Source organism: Hypomesus nipponensis, chromosome 12 (assembly GCF_054491055.1).
Source record: "Hypomesus nipponensis isolate SF chromosome 12, ASM5449105v1, whole genome shotgun sequence".
Taxonomy (NCBI): domain Eukaryota; kingdom Metazoa; phylum Chordata; class Actinopteri; order Osmeriformes; family Osmeridae; genus Hypomesus; species Hypomesus nipponensis.
This window is the reverse complement of record NC_140372.1, coordinates 17,122,501-17,132,500: the sequence shown is the minus strand read 5'-3', so window position 1 is coordinate 17,132,500 and position 10,000 is coordinate 17,122,501. Positions and strand designations below refer to the sequence as shown.

Here is a 10,000-nt window from a genome sequence, read left to right as displayed (position 1 = left end):
GCCAGGCTGGTATGGCCGTACGAAATAAGTTGACAACCATAGGCTACTTATCCATATACAGATTTAGCAATTGACAATACAAGGTAGTCTCTCTCTCTCTCTCTCTCTCTCTCTCTCACGTGTCAAAATGAAAACAGCTTCCAGCCCCTTTCATGAAGGACTACTTGTGCATATTGCAAGATGTCAGTTTCTAAGTGAATGAGCAAAAGAGCATACAGCACCTGGTATTCCCAGGCGGTCTCCCATCCAAGTACTAACCAGGCCCGACCCTGCTTAGCTTACGAGATCAGACGTGATCGGGCGTTGCCAGGCTGGTATGGCCGTACGAAATAAGTTGACAACCATAGGCTACTTATCCATATACAGATTTAGCAATTGACAATGCAAGGTGGTCTCTCTCTCTCTCTCTCTCTCTCTCTCTCTCGTGTCAAAATGAAAACAGCTTCCAGCCCCTTTCATGAAGGACTACTTGTGCATATTGCAAGATGTCAGTTTCTAAGTGAATGAGCAAAAGAGCATACAGCACCTGGTATTCCCAGGCGGTCTCCCATCCAAGTACTAACCAGGCCCGACCCTGCTTAGCTTCCGAGATCAGGCGTTGCCAGGCTGGTATGGCCGTACTAAATAAGTTGACAACCATAGGCTACTTATCCATATACAGATTTAGCAATTGACAATGCAAGGTAGTCTCTCTCTCTCTCTCTCGTGTCAAAATGAAAACAGCTTCCAGCCCCTTTCATGAAGGACTACTTGTGCATATTGCAAGATGTCAGTTTCTAAGTGAATGAGCAAAAGAGCATACAGCACCTGGTATTCCCAGGCGGTCTCCCATCCAAGTACTAACCAGGCCCGACCCTGCTTAGCTTCCGAGATCAGACGAGATCGGGCGTTGCCAGGCTGGTATGGCCGTACGAAATAAGTTGACAACCATAGGCTACTTATCCATATACAGATTTAGCAATTGAAAATGCAAGGTAGTCTCTCTCTCTCTCTCTCTCTCGTGTCAAAATGAAAACAGCTTCCAGCCCCTTTCATGAAGGACTACTTGTGCATATTGCAAGATTTCAGTTTCTAAGTGAATGAGCACAAGAGCATACAGCACCTGGTATTCCCAGGCGGTCTCCCATCCAAGTACTAACCAGGCCGACCCTGCTTAGCTTCCGAGATCAGACGAGATCGGGCGTTGCCAGGCTGGTATGGCCGTACGAAATAAGTTGACAACCATAGGCTACTTATCCATATACAGATTTAGCAATTGACAATGCAAGGTAGTCTCTCTCTCTCTCTCTCTCTCTCTCTCGTGTCAAAATGAAAACAGCTTCCAGCCCCTTTCATGAAGGACTACTTGTGCATATTGCAAGATGTCAGTTTCTATGTGAATGAGCAAAAGAGCATACAGCACCTGGTATTCCCAGGCGGTCTCCCATCCAAGTACTAACCAGGCCCGACCCTGCTTAGCTTCCGAGATCAGACGTGATCGGGCGTTGCCAGGCTGGTATGGCCGTACGAAATAAGTTGACAACCATAGGCTACTTATCCATATACAGATTTAGCAATTGACAATGCAAGGTGGTCTCTCTCTCTCTCTCTCTCTCTCTCTCTCTCTCGTGTCAAAATGAAAACAGCTTCCAGCCCCTTTCATGAAGGACTACTTGTGCATATTGCAAGATGTCAGTTTCTAAGTGAATGAGCAAAAGAGCATACAGCACCTGGTATTCCCAGGCGGTCTCCCATCCAAGTACTAACCAGGCCCGACCCTGCTTAGCTTCCGAGATCAGACGTGATCGGGCGTTGCCAGGCTGGTATGGCCGTACGAAATAAGTTGACAACCATAGGCTACTTATCCATATACAGATTTAGCAATTGACAATGCAAGGTGGTCTCTCTCTCTCTCTCTCTCTCTCTCTCTCTCGTGTCAAAATGAAAACAGCTTCCAGCCCCTTTCATGAAGGACTACTTGTGCATATTGCAAGATGTCAGTTTCTAAGTGAATGAGCAAAAGAGCATACAGCACCTGGTATTACCAGGCGGTCTCCCATCCAAGTACTAACCAGGCCCGACCCTGCTTAGCTTCCGAGATCAGACGTGATCGGGCGTTGCCAGGCTGGTATGGCCGTACAAAATAAGTTGACAACCATAGGCTACTTATCCATATACAGATTTAGCAATTGACAATGCAAGGTAGTCTCTCTCTCTCTCTCTCTCTCTCTCTCTCTCGTGTCAAAATGAAAACAGCTTCCAGCCCCTTTCATGAAGGACTACTTGTGCATATTGCAAGATGTCAGTTTCTAAGTGAATGAGCAAAAGAGCATACAGCACCTGGTATTCCCAGGCGGTCTCCCATCCAAGTACTAACCAGGCCCGACCCTGCTTAGCTTCCGAGATCAGACGAGATCGGGCGTGGCCAGGCTGGTATGGCCGTACGAAATAAGTTGACAACCATAGGCTACTTATCCATATACAGATTTAGCAATTGACAATGCAAGGTGGTCTCTCTCTCTCTCTCTCTCGTGTCAAAATGAAAACAGCTTCCAGCCCCTTTCATGAAGGACTACTTGTGCATATTGCAAGATGTCAGTTTCTAAGTTAATGAGCAAAAGAGCATACAGCACCTGGTATTCCCAGGCGGTCTCCCATCCAAGTACTAACCAGGCCCGACCCTGCTTAGCTTCCGAGATCAGACGAGATCGGGCGTTGCCAGGCTGGTATGGCCGTACGAAATAAGTTGACAACCATAGGCTACTTATCCATATACAGATTTAGCAATTGACAATGCAAGGTGGTCTCTCTCTCTCTCTCTCGTGTCAAAATGAAAACAGCTTCCAGCCCCTTTCATGAAGGACTACTTGTGCATATTGCAAGATTTCAGTTTCTAAGTGAATGAGCAAAAGAGCATACAGCACCTGGTATACCCAGGCGGTCTCCCATCCAAGTACTAACCAGGCCCGACCCTGCTTAGCTTCCGAGATCAGACGAGATCGGGCGTTGCCAGGCTGGTATGGCCGTACGAAATAAGTTGACAACCATAGGCTACTTATCCATATACAGATTTAGCAATTGACAATGCAAGGTGGTCTCTCTCTCTCTCTCTCTCTCTCGTGTCAAAATGAAAACAGCTTCCAGCCCCTTTCATGAAGGACTACTTGTGCATATTGCAAGATTTCAGTTTCTAAGTGAATGAGCAAAAGAGCATACGCCACCTGGTATTCCCAGGCGGTCTCCCATCCAAGTACTAACCAGGCCCGACCCTGCTTAGCTTCTGAGATCAGACGTGATCGGGCGTTGCCAGGCTGGTATGGCCGTACGAAATAAGTTGACAACCATAGGCTACTTATCCATATACAGATTTAGCAATTGACAAATGCAAGGTGGTCTCTCTCTCTCTCTCTCTCTCTCTCTCTCTCGTGTCAAAATGAAAACAGCTTCCAGCCCCTTTCATGAAGGACTACTTGTGCATATTGCAAGATGTCAGTTTCTAAGTGAATGAGCAAAAGAGCATACAGCACCTGGTATTACCAGGCGGTCTCCCATCCAAGTACTAACCAGGCCCGACCCTGCTTAGCTTCCGAGATCAGACGTGATCGGGCGTTGCCAGGCTGGTATGGCCGTACGAAATAAGTTGACAACCATAGGCTACTTATCCATATACAGATTTAGCAATTGACAATGCAAGGTAGTCTCTCTCTCTCTCTCTCTCTCTCTCTCTCTCTCTCGTGTCAAAATGAAAACAGCTTCCAGCCCCTTTCATGAAGGACTACTTGTGCATATTGCAAGATGTCAGTTTCTAAGTGAATGAGCAAAAGAGCATACAGCACCTGGTATTCCCAGGCGGTCTCCCATCCAAGTACTAACCAGGCCCGACCCTGCTTAGCTTCCGAGATCAGACGAGATCGGGCGTGGCCAGGCTGGTATGGCCGTACGAAATAAGTTGACAACCATAGGCTACTTATCCATATACAGATTTAGCAATTGACAATGCAAGGTGGTCTCTCTCTCTCTCTCTCTCGTGTCAAAATGAAAACAGCTTCCAGCCCCTTTCATGAAGGACTACTTGTGCATATTGCAAGATGTCAGTTTCTAAGTTAATGAGCAAAAGAGCATACAGCACCTGGTATTCCCAGGCGGTCTCCCATCCAAGTACTAACCAGGCCCGACCCTGCTTAGCTTCCGAGATCAGACGAGATCGGGCGTTGCCAGGCTGGTATGGCCGTACGAAATAAGTTGACAACCATAGGCTACTTATCCATATACAGATTTAGCAATTGACAATGCAAGGTGGTCTCTCTCTCTCTGTCTCGTGTCAAAATGAAAACAGCTTCCAGCCCCTTTCATGAAGGACTACTTGTGCATATTGCAAGATTTCAGTTTCTAAGTGAATGAGCAAAAGAGCATACAGCACCTGGTATTCCCAGGCGGTCTCCCATCCAAGTACTAACCAGGCCCGACCCTGCTTAGCTTCCGAGATCAGACGAGATCGGGCGTTGCCAGGCTGGTATGGCCGTACGAAATAAGTTGACAACCATAGGCTACTTATCCATATACAGATTTAGCAATTGACAATGCAAGGTGGTCTCTCTCTCTCTCTCTCTCTCTCTCTCTCTCTCTCTCTCTCTCTCTCTCTCTCTCTCTCTCTCTCTCTCTCGTGTCAAAATGAAAACAGCTTCCAGCCCCTTTCATGAAGGACTACTTGTGCATATTGCAAGATGTCAGTTTCTAAGTGAATGAGCAAAAGAGCATACAGCACCTGGTATTCCCAGGCGGTCTCCCATCCAAGTACTAACCAGGCCCGACCCTGCTTAGCTTCCGAGATCAGACGAGAGCGGGCGTTGCCAGGCTGGTATGGCCGTACGAAATAAGTTGACAACCATAGGCTACTTATCCATATACAGATTTAGCAATTGACAATGCAAGGTGGTCTCTCTCTGTCTCTCTCGTGTCAAAATGAAAACAGCTTCCAGCCCCTTTCATGAAGGACTACTTGTGCATATTGCAAGATGTCAGTTTCTAAGTGAATGAGCAAAAGAGCATACAGCACCTGGTATTCCCAGGCGGTCTCCCATCCAAGTACTAACCAGGCCCGACCCTGCTTAGCTTACGAGATCAGACGTGATCGGGCGTTGCCAGGCTGGTATGGCCGTACGAAATAAGTTGACAACCATAGGCTACTTATCCATATACAGATTTGGCATTTGACAATGCAAGGTGGTCTCTCTCTCTCTCTCTCTCTCTCTCTCTCGTGTCAAAATGAAAACAGTTTCCAGCCCCTTTCATGAAGGACTACTTGTGCATATTGCAAGATTTCAGTTTCTAAGTGAATGAGCAAAAGAGCATACAGCACCTGGTATTCCCAGGCGGTCTCCCATCCAAGTACTAACCAGGCCCGACCCTGCTTAGCTTCCGAGATCAGACGAGATCGGGCGTTGCCAGGCTGGTATGGCCGTACGAAATAAGTTGACAACCATAGGCTACTTATCCATATACAGATTTAGCAATTGACAATGCAAGGTAGTCTCTCTCTCTCTCTCGTGTCAAAATGAAAACAGCTTCCAGCCCCTTTCATGAAGGACTACTTGTGCATATTGCAAGATGTCAGTTTCTAAGTGAATGAGCAAAAGAGCATACAGCACCTGGTATTCCCAGGCGGTCTCCCATCCAAGTACTAACCAGGCCCGACCCTGCTTAGCTTCCGAGATCAGACGAGAGCGGGCGTTGCCAGGCTGGTATGGCCGTACGAAATAAGTTGACAACCATAGGCTACTTATCCATATACAGATTTAGCAATTGACAATGCAAGGTGGTCTCTCTCTCTCTCTCTCGTGTCAAAATGAAAACAGCTTCCAGCCCCTTTCATGAAGGACTACTTGTGCATATTGCAAGATGTCAGTTTCTAAGTGAATGAGCAAAAGAGCATACAGCACCTGGTATTCCCAGGCGGTCTCCCATCCAAGTACTAACCAGGCCCGACCCTGCTTAGCTTACGAGATCAGACGTGATCGGGCGTTGCCAGGCTGGTATGGCCGTACGAAATAAGTTGACAACCATAGGCTACTTATCCATATACAGATTTGGCATTTGACAATGCAAGGTGGTCTCTCTCTCTCTCTCTCTCTCTCTCTCTCGTGTCAAAATGAAAACAGTTTCCAGCCCCTTTCATGAAGGACTACTTGTGCATATTGCAAGATTTCAGTTTCTAAGTGAATGAGCAAAAGAGCATACAGCACCTGGTATTCCCAGGCGGTCTCCCATCCAAGTACTAACCAGGCCCGACCCTGCTTAGCTTCCGAGATCAGACGAGATCGGGCGTTGCCAGGCTGGTATGGCCGTATGAAATAAGTTGACAACCATAGGCTACTTATCCATATACAGATTTAGCAATTGACAATGCAAGGTAGTCTCTCTCTCTCTCTCGTGTCAAAATGAAAACAGCTTCCAGCCCCTTTCATGAAGGACTACTTGTGCATATTGCAAGATGTCAGTTTCTAAGTGAATGAGCAAAAGAGCATACAGCACCTGGTATTCCCAGGCGGTCTCCCATCCAAGTACTAACCAGGCCCGACCCTGCTTAGCTTCCGAGATCAGACGAGATCGGGCGTTGCCAGGCTGGTATGGCCGTACGAAATAAGTTGACAACCATAGGCTACTTATCCATATACAGATTTAGCAATTGACAATGCAAGGTGGTCTCTCTCTCTCTCTCTCTCGTGTCAAAATGAAAACAGCTTCCAGCCCCTTTCATGAAGGACTACTTGTGCATATTGCAAGATGTCAGTTTCTAAGTTAATGAGCAAAAGAGCATACAGCACCTGGTATTCCCAGGCGGTCTCCCATCCAAGTACTAACCAGGCCCGACCCTGCTTAGCTTCCGAGATCAGACGAGATCGGGCGTTGCCAGGCTGGTATGGCCGTACGAAATAAGTTGACAACCATAGGCTACTTATCCATATACAGATTTAGCAATTGACAATGCAAGGTGGTCTCTCTCTCTCTCTCTCGTGTCAAAATGAAAACAGCTTCCAGCCCCTTTCATGAAGGACTACTTGTGCATATTGCAAGATGTCAGTTTCTAAGTGAATGAGCAAAAGAGCATACAGCACCTGGTATTCCCAGGCGGTCTCCCATCCAAGTACTAACCAGGCCCGACCCTGCTTAGCTTCCGAGATCAGACGAGAGCGGGCGTTGCCAGGCTGGTATGGCCGTACGAAATAAGTTGACAACCATAGGCTACTTATCCATATACAGATTTAGCAATTGACAATGCAAGGTGGTCTCTCTCTCTCTCGTGTCAAAATGAAAACAGCTTCCAGCCCCTTTCATGAAGGACTACTTGTGCATATTGCAAGATGTCAGTTTCTAAGTGAATGAGCAAAAGAGCATACAGCACCTGGTATTCCCAGGCGGTCTCCCATCCAAGTACTAACCAGGCCCGACCCTGCTTAGCTTACGAGATCAGACGTGATCGGGCGTTGCCAGGCTGGTATGGCCGTACGAAATAAGTTGACAACCATAGGCTACTTATCCATATACAGATTTGGCATTTGACAATGCAAGGTGGTCTCTCTCTCTCTCTCTCTCTCTCGTGTCAAAATGAAAACAGTTTCCAGCCCCTTTCATGAAGGACTACTTGTGCATATTGCAAGATTTCAGTTTCTAAGTGAATGAGCAAAAGAGCATACAGCACCTGGTATTCCCAGGCGGTCTCCCATCCAAGTACTAACCAGGCCCGACCCTGCTTAGCTTCCGAGATCAGACGAGATCGGGCGTTGCCAGGCTGGTATGGCCGTACGAAATAAGTTGACAACCATAGGCTACTTATCCATATACAGATTTAGCAATTGACAATGCAAGGTAGTCTCTCTCTCTCTCTCGTGTCAAAATGAAAACAGCTTCCAGCCCCTTTCATGAAGGACTACTTGTGCATATTGCAAGATGTCAGTTTCTAAGTGAATGAGCAAAAGAGCATACAGCACCTGGTATTCCCAGGCGGTCTCCCATCCAAGTACTAACCAGGCCCGACCCTGCTTAGCTTCCGAGATCAGACGAGATCGGGCGTTGCCAGGCTGGTATGGCCGTACGAAATAAGTTGACAACCATAGGCTACTTATCCATATACAGATTTAGCAATTGACAATGCAAGGTAGTCTCTCTCTCTCTCTCTCTCGTGTCAAAATGAAAACAGCTTCCAGCCCCTTTCATGAAGGACTACTTGTGCATATTGCAAGATTTCAGTTTCTAAGTGAATGAGCAAAAGAGCATACAGCACCTGGTATTCCCAGGCGGTCTCCCATCCAAGTACTAACCAGGCCCGACCCTGCTTAGCTTCCGAGATCAGACGAGATCGGGCGTTGCCAGGCTGGTATGGCCGTACTAAATAAGTTGACAACCATAGGCTACTTATCCATATACAGATTTAGCAATTGACAATGCAAGGTGGTCTCTCTCTCTCTCGTGTCAAAATGAAAACAGCTTCCAGCCCCTTTCATGAAGGACTACTTGTGCATATTGCAAGATGTCAGTTTCTAAGTGAATGAGCAAAAGAGCATACAGCACCTGGTATTCCCAGGCGGTCTCCCATCCAAGTACTAACCAGGCCCGACCCTGCTTAGCTTCCGAGATCAGACGAGATCGGGCGTTGCCAGGCTGGTATGGCCGTACGAAATAAGTTGACAACCATAGGCTACTTATCCATATACAGATTTAGCAATTGACAATACAAGGTAGTCTCTCTCTCTCTCTCTCTCTCTCTCTCTCTCGTGTCAAAATGAAAACAGCTTCCAGCCCCTTTCATGAAGGACTACTTGTGCATATTGCAAGATGTCAGTTTCTAAGTGAATGAGCAAAAGAGCATACAGCACCTGGTATTCCCAGGCGGTCTCCCATCCAAGTACTAACCAGGCCCGACCCTGCTTAGCTTACGAGATCAGACGTGATCGGGCGTTGCCAGGCTGGTATGGCCGTACGAAATAAGTTGACAACCATAGGCTACTTATCCATATACAGATTTAGCAATTGACAATGCAAGGTGGTCTCTCTCTCTCTCTCTCTCTCTCTCTCGTGTCAAAATGAAAACAGCTTCCAGCCCCTTTCATGAAGGACTACTTGTGCATATTGCAAGATGTCAGTTTCTAAGTGAATGAGCAAAAGAGCATACAGCACCTGGTATTCCCAGGCGGTCTCCCATCCAAGTACTAACCAGGCCCGACCCTGCTTAGCTTCCGAGATCAGGCGTTGCCAGGCTGGTATGGCCGTACGAAATAAGTTGACAACCATAGGCTACTTATCCATATACAGATTTAGCAATTGACAATGCAAGGTAGTCTCTCTCTCTCTCTCTCTCTCTCTCTCTCGTGTCAAAATGAAAACAGCTTCCAGCCCCTTTCATGAAGGACTACTTGTGCATATTGCAAGATGTCAGTTTCTAAGTGAATGAGCAAAAGAGCATACAGCACCTGGTATTCCCAGGCGGTCTCCCATCCAAGTACTAACCAGGCCCGACCCTGCTCAGCTTCCGAGATCAGACGAGATCGGGCGTTGCCAGGCTGGTATGGCCGTACAAAATAAGTTGACAACCATAGGCTACTTATCCATATACAGATTTAGCAATTGACAATGCAAGGTAGTCTCTCTCTCTCTCTCTCTCTCTCTCTCGTGTCAAAATGAAAACAGCTTCCAGCCCCTTTCATGAAGGACTACTTGTGCATATTGCAAGATGTCAGTTTCTAAGTGAATGAGCAAAAGAGCATACAGCACCTGGTATTCCCAGGCGGTCTCCCATCCAAGTACTAACCAGGCCCGACCCTGCTTAGCTTCCGAGATCAGACGTGATCGGGCGTTGCCAGGCTGGTATGGCCGTACGAAATAAGTTGACAACCATAGGCTACTTATCCATATACAGATTTAGCAATTCACAATGCAAGGTGGTCTCTCTCTCTCTCTCTCTCTCTCTCTCTCGTGTCAAAATGAAAACAGCTTCCAGCCCCTTTCATGAAGGACTACTTGTGCA

General features: G+C 47.1%; 19 non-coding genes and 15 pseudogenes across 19 annotated transcripts in view; all 34 read right to left on the bottom strand.

Moving 5' to 3' along the window:
* Positions 1-23, bottom strand: part of LOC146265573 (5S ribosomal RNA) — a 119-nt gene extending 96 nt beyond the window's left edge. The window contains exon 1 of the ribosomal RNA XR_014726507.1: positions 1-23. This exon is cut by the window's left edge and continues 96 nt beyond it. This is a non-coding gene — a ribosomal RNA (5S ribosomal RNA).
* A 186-nt stretch (positions 24-209) lies between these two features.
* LOC146265572 (5S ribosomal RNA) lies at positions 210-328 on the bottom strand (annotated as a pseudogene).
* A 186-nt stretch (positions 329-514) lies between these two features.
* On the bottom strand, positions 515-623 carry LOC146265571 (5S ribosomal RNA; annotated as a pseudogene).
* A 172-nt stretch (positions 624-795) lies between these two features.
* Positions 796-914, bottom strand: LOC146265570 (5S ribosomal RNA). The gene has a single exon (XR_014726506.1). It is a non-coding gene; the product is annotated as a 5S ribosomal RNA (ribosomal RNA).
* Positions 915-1,090: 176 nt separating this feature from the next.
* Positions 1,091-1,208, bottom strand: LOC146265569 (5S ribosomal RNA; annotated as a pseudogene).
* A 182-nt stretch (positions 1,209-1,390) lies between these two features.
* LOC146265568 (5S ribosomal RNA) lies at positions 1,391-1,509 on the bottom strand. Its single transcript, XR_014727810.1, has one exon. It is a non-coding gene; the product is annotated as a 5S ribosomal RNA (ribosomal RNA).
* A 188-nt stretch (positions 1,510-1,697) lies between these two features.
* Positions 1,698-1,816, bottom strand: LOC146265567 (5S ribosomal RNA). The gene has a single exon (XR_014727809.1). It is a non-coding gene; the product is annotated as a 5S ribosomal RNA (ribosomal RNA).
* Positions 1,817-2,002: 186 nt separating this feature from the next.
* On the bottom strand, positions 2,003-2,121 carry LOC146265566 (5S ribosomal RNA; annotated as a pseudogene).
* A 186-nt stretch (positions 2,122-2,307) lies between these two features.
* LOC146265565 (5S ribosomal RNA) lies at positions 2,308-2,426 on the bottom strand. The gene has a single exon (XR_014728012.1). It is a non-coding gene; the product is annotated as a 5S ribosomal RNA (ribosomal RNA).
* A 174-nt stretch (positions 2,427-2,600) lies between these two features.
* On the bottom strand, positions 2,601-2,719 carry LOC146265564 (5S ribosomal RNA). Its single transcript, XR_014726505.1, has one exon. It is a non-coding gene; the product is annotated as a 5S ribosomal RNA (ribosomal RNA).
* Positions 2,720-2,891: 172 nt separating this feature from the next.
* LOC146265563 (5S ribosomal RNA) lies at positions 2,892-3,010 on the bottom strand. Its single transcript, XR_014729184.1, has one exon. It is a non-coding gene; the product is annotated as a 5S ribosomal RNA (ribosomal RNA).
* A 178-nt stretch (positions 3,011-3,188) lies between these two features.
* LOC146265562 (5S ribosomal RNA) lies at positions 3,189-3,307 on the bottom strand (annotated as a pseudogene).
* A 187-nt stretch (positions 3,308-3,494) lies between these two features.
* Positions 3,495-3,613, bottom strand: LOC146265561 (5S ribosomal RNA; annotated as a pseudogene).
* A 190-nt stretch (positions 3,614-3,803) lies between these two features.
* LOC146265560 (5S ribosomal RNA) lies at positions 3,804-3,922 on the bottom strand. Its single transcript, XR_014728011.1, has one exon. It is a non-coding gene; the product is annotated as a 5S ribosomal RNA (ribosomal RNA).
* Positions 3,923-4,096: 174 nt separating this feature from the next.
* LOC146265559 (5S ribosomal RNA) lies at positions 4,097-4,215 on the bottom strand. The gene has a single exon (XR_014726504.1). It is a non-coding gene; the product is annotated as a 5S ribosomal RNA (ribosomal RNA).
* A 172-nt stretch (positions 4,216-4,387) lies between these two features.
* On the bottom strand, positions 4,388-4,506 carry LOC146265558 (5S ribosomal RNA). The gene has a single exon (XR_014726503.1). It is a non-coding gene; the product is annotated as a 5S ribosomal RNA (ribosomal RNA).
* A 226-nt stretch (positions 4,507-4,732) lies between these two features.
* LOC146265557 (5S ribosomal RNA) lies at positions 4,733-4,851 on the bottom strand (annotated as a pseudogene).
* Positions 4,852-5,023: 172 nt separating this feature from the next.
* On the bottom strand, positions 5,024-5,142 carry LOC146265556 (5S ribosomal RNA; annotated as a pseudogene).
* Positions 5,143-5,326: 184 nt separating this feature from the next.
* On the bottom strand, positions 5,327-5,445 carry LOC146265555 (5S ribosomal RNA). The gene has a single exon (XR_014726502.1). It is a non-coding gene; the product is annotated as a 5S ribosomal RNA (ribosomal RNA).
* A 170-nt stretch (positions 5,446-5,615) lies between these two features.
* LOC146265554 (5S ribosomal RNA) lies at positions 5,616-5,734 on the bottom strand (annotated as a pseudogene).
* Positions 5,735-5,906: 172 nt separating this feature from the next.
* Positions 5,907-6,025, bottom strand: LOC146265553 (5S ribosomal RNA; annotated as a pseudogene).
* Positions 6,026-6,209: 184 nt separating this feature from the next.
* On the bottom strand, positions 6,210-6,328 carry LOC146265552 (5S ribosomal RNA). Its single transcript, XR_014725234.1, has one exon. It is a non-coding gene; the product is annotated as a 5S ribosomal RNA (ribosomal RNA).
* A 170-nt stretch (positions 6,329-6,498) lies between these two features.
* LOC146265551 (5S ribosomal RNA) lies at positions 6,499-6,617 on the bottom strand. Its single transcript, XR_014726501.1, has one exon. It is a non-coding gene; the product is annotated as a 5S ribosomal RNA (ribosomal RNA).
* Positions 6,618-6,791: 174 nt separating this feature from the next.
* Positions 6,792-6,910, bottom strand: LOC146265550 (5S ribosomal RNA). Its single transcript, XR_014726500.1, has one exon. It is a non-coding gene; the product is annotated as a 5S ribosomal RNA (ribosomal RNA).
* Positions 6,911-7,082: 172 nt separating this feature from the next.
* On the bottom strand, positions 7,083-7,201 carry LOC146265549 (5S ribosomal RNA; annotated as a pseudogene).
* A 168-nt stretch (positions 7,202-7,369) lies between these two features.
* On the bottom strand, positions 7,370-7,488 carry LOC146265548 (5S ribosomal RNA; annotated as a pseudogene).
* A 178-nt stretch (positions 7,489-7,666) lies between these two features.
* Positions 7,667-7,785, bottom strand: LOC146265547 (5S ribosomal RNA). The gene has a single exon (XR_014726499.1). It is a non-coding gene; the product is annotated as a 5S ribosomal RNA (ribosomal RNA).
* Positions 7,786-7,955: 170 nt separating this feature from the next.
* Positions 7,956-8,074, bottom strand: LOC146265546 (5S ribosomal RNA). The gene has a single exon (XR_014726497.1). It is a non-coding gene; the product is annotated as a 5S ribosomal RNA (ribosomal RNA).
* A 174-nt stretch (positions 8,075-8,248) lies between these two features.
* LOC146265545 (5S ribosomal RNA) lies at positions 8,249-8,367 on the bottom strand. The gene has a single exon (XR_014728869.1). It is a non-coding gene; the product is annotated as a 5S ribosomal RNA (ribosomal RNA).
* A 168-nt stretch (positions 8,368-8,535) lies between these two features.
* Positions 8,536-8,654, bottom strand: LOC146265544 (5S ribosomal RNA). Its single transcript, XR_014726496.1, has one exon. It is a non-coding gene; the product is annotated as a 5S ribosomal RNA (ribosomal RNA).
* A 186-nt stretch (positions 8,655-8,840) lies between these two features.
* On the bottom strand, positions 8,841-8,959 carry LOC146265543 (5S ribosomal RNA; annotated as a pseudogene).
* A 182-nt stretch (positions 8,960-9,141) lies between these two features.
* On the bottom strand, positions 9,142-9,250 carry LOC146265542 (5S ribosomal RNA; annotated as a pseudogene).
* A 184-nt stretch (positions 9,251-9,434) lies between these two features.
* LOC146265541 (5S ribosomal RNA) lies at positions 9,435-9,553 on the bottom strand (annotated as a pseudogene).
* A 182-nt stretch (positions 9,554-9,735) lies between these two features.
* Positions 9,736-9,854, bottom strand: LOC146265540 (5S ribosomal RNA). The gene has a single exon (XR_014727808.1). It is a non-coding gene; the product is annotated as a 5S ribosomal RNA (ribosomal RNA).
* Between the last annotated feature and the right edge of the window lie 146 nt (positions 9,855-10,000).